The sequence below is a fragment of the Saccopteryx bilineata genome, chromosome 4 (assembly GCF_036850765.1).
Source record: "Saccopteryx bilineata isolate mSacBil1 chromosome 4, mSacBil1_pri_phased_curated, whole genome shotgun sequence".
Lineage (NCBI taxonomy): Eukaryota > Metazoa > Chordata > Mammalia > Chiroptera > Emballonuridae > Saccopteryx > Saccopteryx bilineata.
In genome coordinates this window covers 85,983,293-86,001,887 of record NC_089493.1, presented here as the reverse complement: position 1 = coordinate 86,001,887, position 18,595 = coordinate 85,983,293, and the positions used below count along the sequence as shown (strand labels likewise).

At 36.8% G+C, this 18,595-nt stretch overlaps 1 non-coding gene across 1 annotated transcript; it reads left to right on the top strand.

The window, feature by feature from the left end:
* Window positions 1-11,423: 11,423 nt before the first annotated feature.
* TRNAV-AAC (transfer RNA valine (anticodon AAC)) lies at window positions 11,424-11,499 on the top strand. The gene has a single exon. It is a non-coding gene; the product is annotated as a tRNA-Val (tRNA).
* Window positions 11,500-18,595: the final 7,096 nt, after the last annotated feature.

Here is an 18,595-nt window from a genome sequence, read left to right as displayed (position 1 = left end):
AGATTGGTTTGGCCAAAAACTGACAAAAATACAATCATACTTGGAGACCTCAATACACCGCTGACGGCTCTAGATCGGTCATCCAAACAGAGAATCAATAAAGATATAGTGGCCTTAAACGAAATACTACAACACCTGGATATGATAGACATCTACAGGACACTTCATCCCAAAGCAACAGAGTATACATTTTTCTCTAGTGTACATGGAACATTCTCAAGAATTGACCATATGTTGGGCCACAAAGACAATATCAGCAAATTTAGAAAAATTGAAATTGTACCAAGCATATTCTCTGATCATAAAGCCTTGAAACTAGAATTCAACTGTAAAAAAGAGGAGGAAAAACCCACAAAATTATGGAAACTAAACAACATACTTCTAAAAAATGAATGGGTCAAAGAAGAAATAAGTGCAGAGATCAAAAGATATATACAGACAAATGAAAATGAAAATACGACATATCAGAATCTCTGGGATGCAGCAAAAGCAGTAATAAGAGGAAAGTTCATATCACTTCAGGCCTATATGAACAAACAAGAGAGCTGAAGTAAACCACTTAACTTCACACCTTAAGGAACTAGAAAAAGAAGAACAAAGACAACCCAAAACCAGCCGAAGAAAGGAGATAATAAAAATCAGAGCAGAAATAAACGAAATAGAGAACAGAAAGACTATAGAAAAAATCAATAAAACAAGGAGCTGGTTCTTTGAAAAGATCAACAAAATCGACAAACCCTTGGCAAGACTCACCAAGGAAAAAAGACACAGGACTCAAATAAATAAAATCCAAAATGAAAGAGGAGAAATCACCACAGACATCATAGATATACAAAGAATTATTGTAGAATACTATGAAAAACCGCCACCAAATACAACAGTCTAGAAGAAATGGATAAATTCCTAGAACAATACAACCTTCCTAAACTGAGTCATGAAGAAGCAGAAAACCTAAACAGACCAATCAGCAGGGAGGAAATAGAAAAAAACTATTAAAAACCTCCCCAAAAATAAAAGTCCAGGCCCAGACGGTTATACTAGTGAATTCTATCAAACATTCAAAGAAGACTTGGTTCCTATTCTACTCAAAGTCTTCCAAAAAATTGAAGAAAAAGCAATACTTCCAAACACATTTTATGAGGACAACATAACCCTCATACCAAAACCAGGCAAGGATGGCACAAAGAAAGAAAACTACAGACCAATATCTCTAATGAATACAGATGCTAAAATACTAAACAAAATACTGGCAAATCGAATACAACAATATATTAAAAAAATAATACATCATGATCAAGTGGGATTCATCCCAGAATCTCAAGGATGGTTCAACATACGTAAAACGGTTAACGTAATACACCATATCAACAAAACAAAGAACAAAAACCACATGATCTTATCAATAGACGCAGAAAAGCCTTTCGATAAAATACAACACAATTTTATGTTTAAGACTCTCAACAAAATGGGTATAGAAGGAAAATATCTCAACATGATAAAGGCCATATATGATAAACCATCAGCCAACATCATATTAAATGGCGTAAAACTGAGGACTTTCCACCTTAAATCAGGAACAAGACAGGGTTGTCCACTCTCTCCACTCTTATTTAACGTGGTGCTAGAAGTTCTGGCCAGAGCAATCAGACAAGACAAAGAAATAAAAGGCATCCATATCAGAAAAGAAGAAGTAAAGGTATCACTTTTTGCTGATGATATGATCCTATACATCAAAAACCCAAAGGACTCCACAAAAAAATTACTAGAAACAATAAACCAATACAGTAAGGTCGCAGGATACAAAATCAACATAAAAAAGTCCATAGCCTTTCTATATGCCAACAATGAAATATTAGAAAACGAACTCAAAAAAATAATCCCCTTCACGATTGCAACAAAAAAAATAAAATACCTAGGAATAAACATAACAAAGAATGTAAAGGACCTATATAACGAAAACTACAAGACATTGCTAAGAGAAATAGAAAAAGACACAATGAGATGGAAAAATATTCCTTGTTCTTGGATAGGAAGAATAAATATAATCAAAATGGCCATATTACCCAAAGCAATATATAAATTTAATGCAATTCCCATCAAAATTCCTATGACATTTTTTAAAGAAATGGAACAAAAAATCATAAGATTTACATGGAACTATAAAAAACCCCGAATAGCTAAAGCAATCCTAAGGAAAAAGAATGAAGCTGGGGGCATTACAATACCTGACTTTAAACTATATTATAGGGCCACAATAATCAAAACTGTATGGTATTGGCAGAAAAATAGACACTCAGACCAATGGAACAGAATAGAAAGCCCAGAAATAAAACCACATATATATGGTCAAATAATCTTTGATAAGGGGGCCAACAACGCAAAATGGAGAAAAGAAAGCCTCTTCAACAAATGGTGTTGGGAAAACTGGAAAGCCACATGCAAAAGAATGAAACTCGACTACAGCCTGTCCCCGTGTACTAAAATTAATTCAAAATGGATCAAAGACCTAAATATAAGATCTGAAACAATAAAGTACATAGAAGAAGACATAGGTACTAAACTCATGGACCTGGGTTTTAAAGAACATTTTATGAACTTGACTCCAATGGCAAGAGAAGTGAAGGCAAAGATAAATGAATGGGACTACATCAGAATAAAAAGTTTTTGCTCAGCAAGAGAAACTGATAACAAAATAAACAGACAGCCAACTAAATGGGAACTGATATTTTCAAACAACAGCTCAGATAAGGGCCTAATATCCAAAATTTACAAAGAACTCATAAAACTCAACAACAAACAAACAAACAATCCAATAAAAAAATGGGAAGAGGACATGAACAGACACTTCTCCCAGGAAGAGATACAAATGGCCAACAGATATATAAAAAGATGCTCAGCTTCATTAGTTATTAGAGAAATGCAAATCAAAACTACAATGAGATACCACCTCACCCCTGTTAGATTAGCTATTATCAACAAGACGGGTAATAGCAAGTGTTGGAGGGGCTGCGGAGAAAAAGGAACCCTCATACACTGTTGGTGGGAATGTAAAGTAGTACAACCATTATGGAGGAAAGTATGGTGGTTCCTCAAAAAACTGAAAATAGAACTACCTTATGATCCAGCAATCCCTCTACTGGGTATATACCCCAAAACCTCAGAATCATTGATACGTAAAGACACATGTAGCCCCATGTTCATTGCAGCACTGTTCACAGTGGCCAAGACATGGAAACAACCAAAAAGCCCTTCAATAGAAGACTGGATAAAGAAGATGTGGCACATATACACTATGGAATACTACTCAGCCATAAGAAATGATGACATCAGATCATTTACAGCAAAATGGTGGGATCTTGATAACATCATACGGAGTGAAATAAGTAAATCAGAAAAAAACAAGAACTACATGATTCCATACATTGGTGGAATATAAAAACGAGACTAAGAGACATGGACAAGAGAGTGGTGGTTACCAGGGGTGGGGGGAGGGAGGACGCAGGAGGGAGGGAGGGAGAGAGTTAGGGGGAGGGGGAGGGACACAGAGAAAACTAGACAGAGGGTGACGGAGGACAATCTGACTCTGGGTGAGGGGTATGCAACATAATTTAATGACAAGATAACCTAGACATGTTTTCTTTGAATATATGTACCCTGAAATATTAATGTCATCCCATTAACATTAATAAAAATTTATTAAAAAAAAAAAATCCAGAACCCACTTCAAAATTACTGAGTGAAAATAGCCAAGGTTAGGACGTGGGAAAATAAACTTCAAAGAAATGCCAGAGATGATTCTTCTATTCATAATATTGTGAGTCATTCACTATATTGGGTCACAGAAGTCCATCATAAGGCTTTAGACAGTGAAGTGGAAAGAGCAGATGAAGTCATAAAGGCAATGAAAGGGTAACAATACATTCTTCTTGAATTTTGGATTTAAAAATTTTTAAGTAAATTAGAGTAGTAAGCAGTATTAAAACAATGTTTAGGAGTATATTTTTATACTGAACTACTTTTATGCAAGAAAAGAAAAATTAAAGTTGTAAAACTATATATATTATACATATAATATAGGTAATTTCATTTTTAAGACAAGTAAGTTTTTGTATATATGTATAGAGAAAAATGTATCAAAGAATAAACCACAAAATATTAGTGGTGATCGTCAGTAGGCAGTGGGCATTTATGTAATTTGGAGGGGATTTTTTTTATTTCCTGAATGAATATGTATTTCATGTTTAATTTTTTAAAAGGAGTGTAAGATCCTTTTCTTTAAGGCAAATAGCCAGTATCAAACTGGAATTCTAATTTGGAGACCTGTAGCCATGGCAACAAGGAGGGTCTGACCTCGGGAGAAAGGTGATGACACAGTGCAGACTCTTGCCAGAGCACCAGACCTCCGTCCAGCCCAGGAAAACATTGAGCAGCAAGGCCAGCAGGGAGAGCAGGGTCTGAGACTGCAGCTTCCCCAGCTCAGGCAGCATCAGGTCAGGAAATCTTAGACCCAGCTGTGCAGACCTGCAAGCACAGAGCAGGGGAAATGAAGCCGAGGCCAGCAGCCCTCTCAGGAGCTCCGGCATGGGCCAGATCCAGAACGTGCCCTGTGACCACCAGGTGATGTTGTCATCCTCTCTCTAGAGTGTGGAAGGTTCTCCAAACCAGAGGTTGGATCAAGGTTCCCCTTAACCGAGGTGGAGACCCAGGGGCTGGCACTATAAAAAAAAAAAAAAGATTCCTAACATATTAAACTACCTACAAGGGAGCACAAATCATTCCCCAAACCTGGGATCCTTCAGTTTTTGTATTCTGTTTGTGAAATAATGGCATTCTGTCTCACAACAGTGACACTATATTTTCTACATTGTATTTCTAAAGTTAACGTGATTAAAGGAGTTGTCTCAGAAAAAAAAAAAAAAAAGATTGATTTGGCTATTGGAGCTTTTTTGTAGTTCAATACAAATTTTATAATTGTTTTATTTTTGTAAAAAAAATGCCACTGGAATTATAACAAGGGTTGCATTAAATCTGCAGATCACTTTGGGTAAATATAGACATTTTAACAATGTTTATTCCTCCAATTCATTAGCACAGGATATCTTCCCATGTATTTATGTACTCTTTAATTTCTTTTATCAATGTCATATAGTCTTCAGTACATAAGTCTTTCTTTCACCCACATGGTTAAATTTATTTCTAGGTATTTTATTCTTTTATGATAAAATTGTAAATGGGATTGTCTTCTCAATTTTTCTTTCTACTAGTTATTAAAGAAATTCAGCAGATTTCTGTGTGTTATTTGTATCTTACAAGTTCAATAAATTTGTTCTAACAGATTTTGTAGAGGCTTTAGAGTTTTTCATATGCAATATGTCATCTACAAATAGCTACAATTTTACTTCTTTTTTGATTTGAATGTTTTATTTCTTTTTCTTTCCTAATTACTCTGTCTAGGACATCCAATACTATACTAAATAAAAATGCATACTGTGCATCCCAGTTTGTTCCTGATCTTAGACTAAAAACTCTCAGCTTTTCATCTTTGAGTATAATTATTAGCTGTGGGTTTTCATATATGTCCTTTTATTATGTTAAAGGTAGTTCACTCTTTTCCCACTTTATTAAGAGTAATTTTAATCAATTTTGTCAAATGCTTTTTATGCACCCATTGAGATGATCATATTAATTTTATCCTTTATTTTATTGTATTGCAACACAATGATTAAATTGTGGGTATTGAACTATCCTTGGGCCTCTGGAATAAGTCTCACTTGATTATGGTACATAATCCTTTTATATGTTTTTGAATTTGGTTTGCTTATATTTTACAGAAGAACTTTGCATCTATGTTCATCAGGGGTATAGGCTTATACTTTTCTTTGTGGCATCCTAGTCTGGTTTTGGTATCGGTATACTAGCCTCATAAAATGAGTTTGGAAGTGTTCCCTCTTCCTCTATTTTTTGAAAATTTTGGAAGAATTGGTATTAATTTTTCTATAAATGTCTGGTAGAATTCACCGATGAAGTAATCTGGTGCTGGACTTTTGTTTTTTGGGAGGTATCTGATTACTGATTCCATCTTCTTAGTAGTAATTGTTTCGTTTATATTTTCCACTTCTTTGTGATTCAGTTGTGGTAGGTTGTATATTTCTAGGAATGTTTCATTTCTTCTAGGTTGTCTAATTTTGGACATATAATTTTTCATAGTATCTTATCATTGTTTCTATTTCTGTCATATGAGTAGTAACATCTCATTTCTGATTTTATTTGTGTTCTCTTTTTTATTTGGTGAATCTAGCTAAAATTTTGTCAACTTTATTTTTTCAAAAAGCTAGTTCTTAATTTCATTGATATTTTCTATCATCATTTTAGTCTATTTCATGTATCACTACTCTGATCTTTGTTTTCTGTATTTCCTTCCATGTACTAACTTTAGGCTTTATTTGTTCTTCTCTTAACAGTTTCTTGAGGTGTTTATGATATATTTCTTGTTTCTTATTTATAAGAAACACTTATCCCTATGACCTTCCCTATTAAAATGCTTTTACTACATCTCATAAGTTTGGTGTATTATATTTCCCCTTTCATTTGTTGCAAAATATTTTTATCTCCTTTTTTGTGTTCTTCTTTGACCCAATAGTTGTTTGGTAGCATGCTTATAATTTCTACATTTTTTTAAATTTTACAGTTTTCTTCTTTTAATTGATTTCTAGTTTTAGATCATTGTGATTGGAAAATTTATTTAAGATGACTTCAACCTTCTTAAATTTATGAAGACTTGCTCTGGGCCGCACATACAATTTATCCTAAAGAATCTTCCATGCATATTTGAGAATATGTATTGTGTTTCTTTTGGTTGGAATGTCCTGTATAAATCTGTTTAGTCCATCTAATATAATGCATTGATTAAAGCTAATGTTTTCTTGTTGATTTTCTGTCCAGATGATCTATCCATTGATGAAAATGGCTGTAAAAAGTCCCATACTCTTATGATATTACTATCTATTTCTCTATTTAGGCTTGGTAATATTTTCTTTATATAATAGATCCTCCTCATTTGGCTGTATAAATATTTATTAAACTTATATCCTCTTGTTGGACTGATGCCTTTTTAATCATCTAATGACCTTCTTTTCTCTCTTTACAGCTATATACAACCTGTATATCTTTATATTTGTATAGATAACCAGGCTTTTTTTTTATTTGCATGAAATATCTTTTTGTATCCCTTCACTTTCAGTCTTTTTGTGCCCTTACAAAAAGCTAGTCTCTCATAGGTGGCATATAGACAGGTCTTGTTTGTTTTTATCCTTTCAGACATTCTATATCTTTTTATTGGAGAATTTAGTGCATTTATATTTAAGGTAATTGATAGGTATATACTATTGCTATTTAGTTTTCTGGCTGTTCTGTAGTTTCTTTGTTTCTTCCACTTTTACTCTCTTCCTTTTTAGTTTAAGGACTCTTTAGTGGCATGCTTATATTTCTTTCTCTTTCTCTTTCTCTTTTGTGTATATGCCATAGATTTTGCTTATGATTACCATGAATTTCCAAATCTTTATCAAAATATCGCTGTAAAGAAGGAAAATTACATCACAACTTATACTACAGAATTTCCTAAGAATCTTTTTTACTCACTGTGTCCCATAATTTAATACCATGTGGCAATTGCCTTGAGTAAAAATACTTAATATAATAGGTCTTAGACTGCTTTTCTAGAAAGACCTGATTGCAAGGTGGCTGATATTTGCAACCTTGAATTTCAGAAGGGTTTTCACCATCATTATTGATAAGAAAGTGTTTGTACAAATAATGTGAGTTATATTGAACTCCACCTTTTTTTTTTTTTTTGGCTAGTCTAGAATTTTCTGTGCCAGGCAGACAGTTCCTAGCCTCCAGTAAGAACTCCAGGTACTAAGCTCCTAATGAGCTTGTCACTATGATATCTTAACACAATTGGTTGGTGGAGGAATAGTACACCCTGTTTGACTCATTTCAGGTAGGATTCTTAAAATCTTATTTCTAGTTTCCTCAGAACTTTATCCATTTGCCTTTCCTTTTTTCTGATTTACTTTGTGAATTTTCACTGCAAAAATCATCACCATGAGTACAACTACATGCTGAGTCCTCCCAGAGAAGCATCAAACCTGGGAATGGTTTTGGGGAGATCTGGCATATGCTCCAATGTCTCTTTTTTCTCATTTTTCTGTGGAATCTCTAGTTGTGGCCCTCAAATTCTATATCCCTTTTACAAATAAATTGACAATGACATTAGCAAAAATGGCAGACTATGGAGTCACAAACTCCTCTTCCACAAAAGCAGTGATAAAGTTTAGAATCTAATAAAATACTTACTACTACCAGATTAAAAACAGCTCAATTTCAGAAGAAAGCTCTGTGATGTTTAACTTACCTGCACCCATCATCAGCTCCCTAGTAAAATGGATAAAAAACATGATCCAACTATATGGTGTCTATAAAAGTCCCACATTATATCTATAGACACCAATAGATTGAAGGTAAAATATGGAAAATCACAATAGCCAACATTCAACCTATTTGTTCCCTTTCCCCACTCTTTAGTCAATATTTTTCAGGCAAGACTGACATTTGGGGATAATGTCAGAGTAATGGCGGGGTAGGAAGCGATACCAATAAATCTCCTCCAAAACTCAATAAGATCTTCAACCAGAAACAGAAAAACCTATCCTTGGAGCCTCCAGATGTTTCGCAATACACCCAAAGGTATGGTCGAGCGAAAAATTGGCTAAATATATAATCAAACCCCGAAGGAAATAGGGAGTAAGAAATGTTCTGCCTTCCTCACTAATCTAAACAGGACGACTTTCACTGGGAACTGAGAATATAGAAACTGAGGTGGACAAAGGGGGTGACTAAATCCAGGCCGCGACACAAACGGCCGAACCAGGCTGTGGCACGGAGATCCAAGCCAAGGAAAAACTGTTCCTGTGGCAACCCGGGCAATACAAGCTAACACTCACACCAAACCCAGACAAAGAAAGACAAGTGGGGCAGCCATTTTCCCTGATGCCTGGTCGGCGCGTGCAGATAGTGGGTGAGAGATTCCTTCAAAAGCCCCGGGAGTGGGCACCCGTGTTATCCCACAGAGAGGCAGAGTCAGAGGCCTTTGTGTGGGCCAAAAGCGGAATCTCCGGGCCACCCCAGTGCCCTGAAAAAGCCGCGCACGGGGAGGGAGCGAGAACTAATTCCAACACTGGAACTTTACTGTGCGGGTGGGGGTTTCACTCAGAGGGTGAGGCGCCCAGCCTGATATCCTGGTCTGTGCGCACAGATAGTGAGCGAGAGATTCCTCCGAGTGCCTCAGCAGTGCGCTCCTGTGTTATCCCACAGAGGGGCAGAGTCAGGGGCCTTTGTGTGGGCCAAAAGCAGAATCTCGGGCCACCCCAGTGCCTTGCAAAAGCCACGCACGGGGATGGAGCAAGAGCCCATTCCAATGCTGGAACTTTTCTGCGCAGGCAAAGGTTTCACTCAGAGTGTGAGACTTTCGGCCTGATATCCTGGTCTGCGCACGCAGATAGTGAGCGAGAGGTTCCTCCAAGCGCCCTGGGAGTGGGTACCCACCCATGTTTCCAGACAGAGTGGCAGAGCCAGAGGAATTTTAAGTGGGTGGAAGCCAGGCCTGATTATGCTAGCAGCTCTGACTGACTGAGCCTTACCCAGAACCCTGTGCTGAGTGGGCATAGAGTGTGGAGTTGCCAGCTCTTTGAGCCTCTTACTATCCAGGCAGAGGCAGCAGCAACCCCATAGCTGGATTATCAGGCTATTAATTGAGGAAGGAAAGACTAGGAGAAAGGCCCCAGGAACACGGACTCTCTCACTGGCGGAGCCTATAAATGCTAATGAGCCTCGACTGCCAACGAGACTAAAGCACAATACATGACATTGCCATAGAGACTTATCAACTGCAAACCTCTACCTGAGCGTGCCAAAGGGGCAGAACCCGGGGTACAGAGTCACTGACCAGGAAGAGGGAGAGAAAAGAAAAAGCAAGAAGATTACCTCTCAAAATCAAGAATAATCCGCAGACTTTATAACCTATCCTGTTTTATTATATTTGTTTGTTTCTCTTATCTTCATTCTTGATATTTTTTTTTCCTCCTCCAATTTGGTCATTTAACTCTCTGCAGGTCTTACTCTCTCCTCTCCTTGAACTACACTACCCATAAGTGTTACATCTCCCATTATCTTTTCTTTCCTCTTCCTTTCTCTCTATGAGGGTTGCACTCCAAAACCCTTAACTCTCTCTCCTCTTTTTTCTTCTTTTAGTGGTTCCCTCATTTTTTTCTCTCTCTCTCTTTCTTTTCTCCCTCTATATTAGTTTCTTCCTTTCTCCTTTATGTCTCCTCTCATTCAAACCTCAATAATAAACAAATTATCTATCTGGGACTCAAACTTATGTTTGTGGAATTTGGGTTTTTTTTTATTTCACCTTTTTAACTCACGAGCAGTGCTCCCATCCTGGCTCTCCATTTTATCTAGTTCTTGTTCCACTAAATACAATAGTAAATTTTTAATTTGTCCCCCCATTTTCCTGTTTCCCTCTCATTCCTCTCATCATAACTCTTAGTCAAATGAACACCTAAAAGCAAATCATTTTATTCTTGAACCAAATTTTTTCCTTATTTGCTTTTAGTGGGTCCATACCCCCTTTCTTTTTCTTTTTTTTGGCTCCTTTATAACTTTTCCCCAATTCAGGCCCTCCATTACAGGCATTGTTTGTTCTATTTAGTACAATATAATTCACAGTTCACCACAAGATTTTTGCAAGAAAGAGGAGAGAGGAGAGGAGAGGAAAAAAGGAGGGGGGAAATAATTTCCTTTTTTTAATTTTTATTTTATTTTATTTTTCTTTATTGCATTATTAATTTTTTTAAAAAACAACTCTTTTCAATTTTTTATTTTTTTTACTTTATATTCTTCATTAAATCTCATTAATACTATCAACAAAACCATCCTCAGATGCCATTAAGGAAGAGAAAATCAAATATCATGGATACAAAAGAAAGAGAGGTAACACAGCTAGATGAGGAAAAATCTATGGAGAAAAAATTTAATATATTGGAAACCTTGGAGCAAAATGACAGAGAATTTAAGATAGAAATCCTAAAAATCCTCGGAGATATACAAGAAAACACAGAAAGGCAATTTAGGGAGCTCAGAAAACAACTCAACGAACACAAAGAATATATTTCCAAGAAAATTGAAACTATAAAAACAAATCAAACAGAGATGAAAAACTCAATTTAAGAGCTGAAAAACGAGGTAACAAGCTTAGCTAATAGAACAGGCCAGATAGAAGAGAGGATTAGTGAAATAGAAGACAAGCAACTTGAGGCACAACAGAGAGAAGAAGAAAGAGACTCAAAAATTTAAAAAAATGAGCCCTGGCCGGTTAGCTCAGCAGTAGAGCGTCGGCCTAACGTGCGGAGGACCTGGGTTCGATTCCCGGCCAGGGCACACAGGAGAAGTGCCCATTTGCTTCTCCACCACTCCGCCGCGCTTTCCTCTCTGTCTCTCTCTTCCCCTCTCGCAGCCAAGGCTCCATTGGAGCAAAGATGGCCCGGGCACTGGGGATGGCTCTCTGGCCTCTGCCTCAGGCACTAGAGTGGCTCTGGTCACAACATGGCGACGCCCAGGATGGGCAGAGCATCGCCCCCTGGTGGGCAGAGCGTCGCCCCTAGTGGGCGTGCCGGGTGGATCCCGGTCGGGCGCATGCGGGAGTCTGTCTGTCTCTGCCTGTTTCCAGCTTCATAAAAATGAAAAAAAAATTTTAAAAAAATGAGATAGCCCTACAAGAATTATCTGACTCCATCAAAAAGAATAACATAAGAATAATAGGTATATCAGAGGGAGAAGAGAGAGAAAATGGAATGGAGAACATAAACAAATAATAGATAAGAACTTCCCAAGCCTGTGGAAAGAACTAAAGCCTCAAATTCAAGAAGCAAACAGAACTCTGAGTTTTCTTAACCCCAACAAACCTACTCCAAGGCACATCATAATGAAATTGGCACAAACCAATGGCAAAGAAAAAATTCTCAAGGCAGCCAGGGAAAAGAAGAATACAACATATAAAGGAAGGCCCATTAGATTATCATTAGATTTCTCAGCAGAAACTCTACAAGCTAGAAGAGAGTGGACCCCAATATTTAAAGTCCTGAAAGAGAGGAACTGTCAGCCACGAATATTATACCCATCAAAGCTATCCTTCAAATATGAAGGAGAAATAAAACATTCACAGATACAGAAAAGATGAGGGTATTTATCATCAGAAACCCCCCACTCCAGGAATTACTAAAGGGGGTTCTCCAATCAGATACAAAGAACAACAAAAAAAAAAGAGCCACAAGTAAAAGCTCCAAGAAGAACACAATAAAACCAAATTTAAACTGTGACAACAACAAAAAGAAAGGGGGGAGAGGATGGAGATTAATAGTAGCAAAAAACGATGGAGTGCAAAAGTACTCACAAAATAGTGCGCTACAATGAACAGGGTAGGAACCCTTTTCATTACTTAAAGGTAACTACCATTGAAAAAACCACCACAGAAGCACATGATTTAAAAAAGATAGCAACAGAGGAAAGATGTATGGAATACAACCAAATAAAAACAAAAGATAGGAAAATGAAAGAGAAGGATCAAGAAGACACAAAAATAACAGAAAGCAATATATAAAATGGCAATAGGGAACTCACAAGTGTCAATAATTACACTAAATATAAACGGATTAAACTCAACAATAAAAAGGTACAGAGTAGCAGAATGGATTAAAAAAGAAAATCCAACTGTATGCTGCCTACAGGAAACTCATCTAAGTAACAAGGATAAAAACAAATTCAAAGTGAAGGGCTAGAAAACAATACTCCAAGCAAATAACACCCAAAAAAAAGCAGGTGTAGCAATACTCATATCTGATAATGCTGACTACAAGACAGCAAAAGTGCACAGAGACAAAAATGGCCATTTCATAATGGCTAAGGGGACACTGAATCAAGAAGACATAACAATTCTTAAATATATGCACCAAACCAAGGAGCACCAAAATATATAAGACACCTACTTATTGACCTTAAAACAAAAACTGACAAAAACACAATCATACTTGGAGACCTCAATACACCGCTGATGGCTGTAGATCGGTCATCCAAACAGAGAATCAACAAAGATATAGAGGCCTTAAACAAAACACTAGAGCAGGGCTTTTGAAGATGGCAGTGGAGTAGGTGGATGCACAGACGCCCAGCTCTCAACACCAAACTGGAATACAAATCAATTTAGGAAAAATCAGCATGAAAAACCAACACTGATCTGCAAGAACAGCTCTCAAAAACCAAGGAGCAAAGAGGAAGCCACAATAAACCTGGTAAGGAGTGCCTGAATCTCCTCTGCTTACAGGAACGGCAGGGGTGGGGGTGAGGCTGAGAGCCCAGAGAGGATTTCACAGAGGAAAAAGAGCAGAAACTACTGCTCACAGCCACTTACCTGGCGACCAGGGAGCAAGGTGGGTTGAAAAGACCAGCTTATCTCCCAAGTGGAAAGGACAAGGAGAGGGACAGACAGTGAGGGGCTAAGGTATGCAAGAAATGAAATAAAAAAGCTGACTCATTCGTGCTGGAGGCGGCCATAGCTGGGGGAGGGACTGAACCTTTCACAAAACAGAGCTGAAGTGCTTCCGGATCAGAGATCTCCGGACATCTATCCAGCTCCAATCAGCGCAACAAGACACAGCTGAAAACAAGAAGTGGGGAGGAGGGGCAGTAACTCAGGTCTCCATGGAGATCTGAGATACACCTCCCCCTACTGAAGCTGAGAAAAAACCCTGCCCCCAGTGAGATTAGTTGGTGGAAGAGACCTTCAGCGTCTCCGGTTACACCCACAGCATTCCTGGTTACAGTTTCAAGGAAACCCCCTGCTGAGATCAGTTAACAAGACTATCACCTGTTAAGAAAAAAAAATCAAGAATTCAAAGCTGCCCAAATCCGAAAGTGGATTACAAATAGTAGCTGATACCAATCCAAGAAGACCTAGAAATAACACAACTGAAAACAGGAGGCAGAAAACACCAAGCCTAGACTCAAGCAACTCTACAAATAAAACACCATTATGAGAAGACAAAGAAGTGCAACCCAAATGAAACCACAAGAGACACCCTTGAGAGATGAGCTGAGTGATATGGAAATAATCAAACTTCCAGATACGGAGTTCAAAATAATGATTGTAAGGATGCTTAGGGATCTTAGAACAACAATGGAAGGGCAGTTTGAAAACCTAAATAAAGAAATAGCAAGTATAAAAAAGGATATTGAAATATTAAAAAAGAATCAGTCAGAGATGACAAATACAATATCAGAAATGAAGACCACAGTGGAAGGAATTAAAAACAGGATGGATACAGCAGAGGATCGAATCAGCGAGTTGGAGGACAACTGGTATGAAGGCATGAAAGCAGAGAAGAAAAAAGAAAAGAGACTCAAAAAGAAAAAGTCTGAGGAAACTCTTAGAGAGCTCTGTGACAACATGAAGAGAAATAACATCTGCATCATAGGGGTTCCTGAAGAAGAAGAAAAAGAACAAGGGATAGAGACTTTGTTCAATCATATCATAACTGAAAACTTCCCTAAATTAATGCAAGAGAAACTCTTACAAGTCCAAGAAGCACAGAGAACTCCATTAAAGAGAAACCCAAAGAAACCTACACCAAGACACATCATAATTAAAATACCAAAGCTAAGCGATATAGAGAAAATATTAAAAGCTGCAAGAGAAAAAAAAGTTATCACCTACAAAGGAGCTCACATAAGGATGACATCTGACTTCTCAACAGAAACACTTGAGGCCAAAAGGGAATGGCAAGAAATATTCAAAGTAATGCAGAACAAGAACCTACAACCAAGACTACTTTATCCAGCAAGGCTATCATTTAAAATCGAAGGAGAAATAAAAAGCATCCCAGACAAAAAACAACTCAAGGAATTCATTACAACCAAACCAACGCTGCAAGAAATGTTAAGGGGCCTGTTGTAAACAGATCAAAGTTGGAAAAGAATATAGCAAAAAAAGGAATACACCTTTAAAGAAGAAAATGGCAATAAACAACTACATATCAATAATAACCTTAAATGTAAATGGATTAAATGATCCAATCAAAAGACATAGGGTAGCTGCGAGGATAAGAAAACAGGACCCATACATATGCTGTCTACAAGAGACACACCTTAGAACAAAAGACACACATAGATTGAAGGTAAAAGGATGGAAAAAAAACATTTTATGCAAACGGAAATGAAAAAAAAGCAGGGGTAGCAATACTTATATCAGACAAATTGGACTTTAAAACAAAGGATATAGTAAGAGATAAAGAAGGCCACTACATAATGATAAAGGGAGTAATCCAACAGGAAGATATAACTATTATAAATATCTATGCACCTAATATAGGAGCACCCAAATATATAAAACAGACTTTGATGGATTTAAAGGGCAAGATCAACAGCAAAACTATAATAGTAGGGGATTTTAATACCCCACTAACATCACTAGATAGATCCTCAAGAAAGAAAATTAACAAAGAAACAGCAGACTTATTGGAAACAATAGATCAACTCGATTTAATAGATATCTTCAGATCCTTTCACCCTAAAGCAGCAGAATATACATTATTTTCAAGCACTCATGGTACATTCTCTAAGATAGACCACATGTTAGGGCACAAAAGTGCTCTCAACAAATTTAAGAAGACTGAAATCATATCAAGCACCTTCTCCGATCACAATGGCATGAAAGTAGAAATGAATCACATCAGAAAAGCTCAAAAATTCTCAAACACATGGAAACCAAATAGCAGGGTGCTAAATAATGAATGGATTAAGAATGAGATCAAAGAAGAAATAAAAAAATTCCTAGAAACGAATGACAATGAGCATACAACAACTCAAAATTTATGGGACACAGCAAAAGCAGTGCTGAGAGGGAAGTTCATAGCACTACAGGCACACTTTCAGAAGCTAGAAAAAGCTCAAATAAACAACTTAACCCTGCATCTAAAAGAATTAGAAAAAGAACAGCCCCTGTCTCTCTCTCCTCTCTCTCTGTCTCTCCCTCTCTCCTCTCTAAAAAAAAATGAATAAATAAAAATTAAAAAAAAAGAAAAAGAACAGCAAGTAAAGCCCAAATGCAGTAGAAGGAAGGAAATAATAAAGATCAGAGCAGAAATAAATGACATAGAGGCTAAAGAAACAATACAGAGGATCAATGAAACTAGGAGCTGGTTCTTTGAAAAGGTAAACAAGATTGATGAACCTTTAAGTAGACTCACCAAGAAAAAGAGAGAGAGTACTCAAATAAATAAAATTAGAAATGAGAGAGGAGAAATAACAACTGACACAACAGAAATACAAAATATTGTAAGAAAATACTATGAAGAACATTATGCCAAAAAACTAGACAACCTAGATGAAATGGACAAATTCCTTGAAACATACAATCTTCCAAAAATCAATCTGGAAAAATCAGAAAACCTAAACCGACAGATTACACCAAATGAGATCGAAACAGTTATCAAAAAACTCCCAACAAAGAAAAGTCCGGGGCCCGATGGCTTCACAACGGAATTCTACCAAATATTCAAAGAAGAACTAACTCCTATCCTTCTCAAACTATTTCAAAAAATTCAAGAGGAAGGAAGACTTCAAAGCTCATTTTATGAGGCAAGCATAATTCTGATTCCAAAACCAGGCAAAGACAACACAAAGAAAGAATATTACAGGCCAATATCTCTGATGAATATAGATGCTAAAATCCTCAACAAAATATTAGCAAACTGGATCCAACAATATATGGAAAAAATCATACACCATGATCAAGTGGGATTTATTCTGGGGAGGCAAGGCTGGTACAATATTCGTAAATCAATCAATGTGATTCATCACATAAACAAAAAGAAGGAGAAAAAACATATGATAATTTCAATAGATGCAGAAAAAGCATTTGATAAAATCCAGCACCCATTCATGATCAAAACTCTCAGCAAAGTGGGAATACAGGGAACATACCTCAACATGATAAAAGCCATCTATGAGAAACCCACAGCCAACATCATACTCAATGGGCAAAAATTAAAAGCAATCCCCTTAAGATCAGGAACAAGGCAGGGGTGCCCCCTTTCACCACTCTTATTTAACATAGTCCTGGAAGTCCTAGCCAGAGCAATCAGACAAGAAGAAGAAATAAAAGGCATTCAAGTTGGAAAAGAAGAAGTAAAACTATCATTATTTGCAGATGATATGATATTGTATATAGAAAACCCTAAAGTCTCAGTCAAAAAACTACTGGACCTGATAAATAAATTCAGCAAAGTGGCAGGATATAAAATCAATACTCAGAAATCAGAAGCATTTTTATACACCAACAATGAACAGTCAGAAAGAGAAATTAAGGAAACAATCCCCTTCACAATTACAACCAAAAAAATAAAGTACCTAGGAGTAAACTTAACCAAGGAGACTAAAGACTTGTACTCGGAAAATTACAAAACATTGATAAAAGAAATCAAGGAAGATACAAACAAGTGGAAGCATATACCGTGCTCATGGTTAGGAAGAATAAACATCATTAAAATGTCTATATTACCCAAAGCAATCTATAAATTCAATGCAATACCAATTAAAATACCAATGACATACTTCAAAGATATAGAACACATATTCCAAAAATTTATATGGAACCAAAAGAGGACATGAATAGCCTCAGCAATCTTAAAGAAGAAGAATAAAGGGGGAGGTATCACACTTCCTGATATCAAGTTATACTACAAGGCCGTTGTACTCAAAACAGCCTGGTACTGGCATAAGAACAGGCATATAGATCAATGGAACAGAACAGAGAACCCAGAAATAAACCCACAGTTCTATGGACAACTGATATTTGACAAAGGAGGTAAGGAAATACAATGGAGTAAAGACAGCCTCTTTAACAAATGGTGTTGGGAAAATTGGACAGCTACCTGCAAAAAAATGAAACTAGATCACCAGCTTACACCACTCACAAAAATAAACTCAAAATGGATAAAAGACTTAAATGTAGGCCGTGAAACCATAAGCATCTTAGAAGAAAACATAGGCAGTAAGCTCTCCGACATCTCTCAGAGCAATATATTTGCTAATTTATCTCCACGGGGAAGTGAAATAAAAGACAGGATAAACAAATGGGACTATATCAAACTAAAAAGCTTTTGCACAGCTAAAGACAACAAGAACAGAATAAAAAGACAAACTACACAATGGGAGAATATATTTGACAATACGTCTGATAAGGGGTTAATAACCAAAATTTATAAAGAACTTGTAAAACTCAACACCAGGAAGACAAACAACCCAATCCAAAAATGGGCAAAAGAGATGAATAGACACTTCTCCAAAGAGGACATACAGATGGCCAATAGGCATATGAAAAAATGCTCAACATCACTAATCATTAGAGAAATGCAAATTAAAACCACAATGAGATATCACCTCACACCAGTCAGAATGGCGCTTATCAACAAAACAACACAGA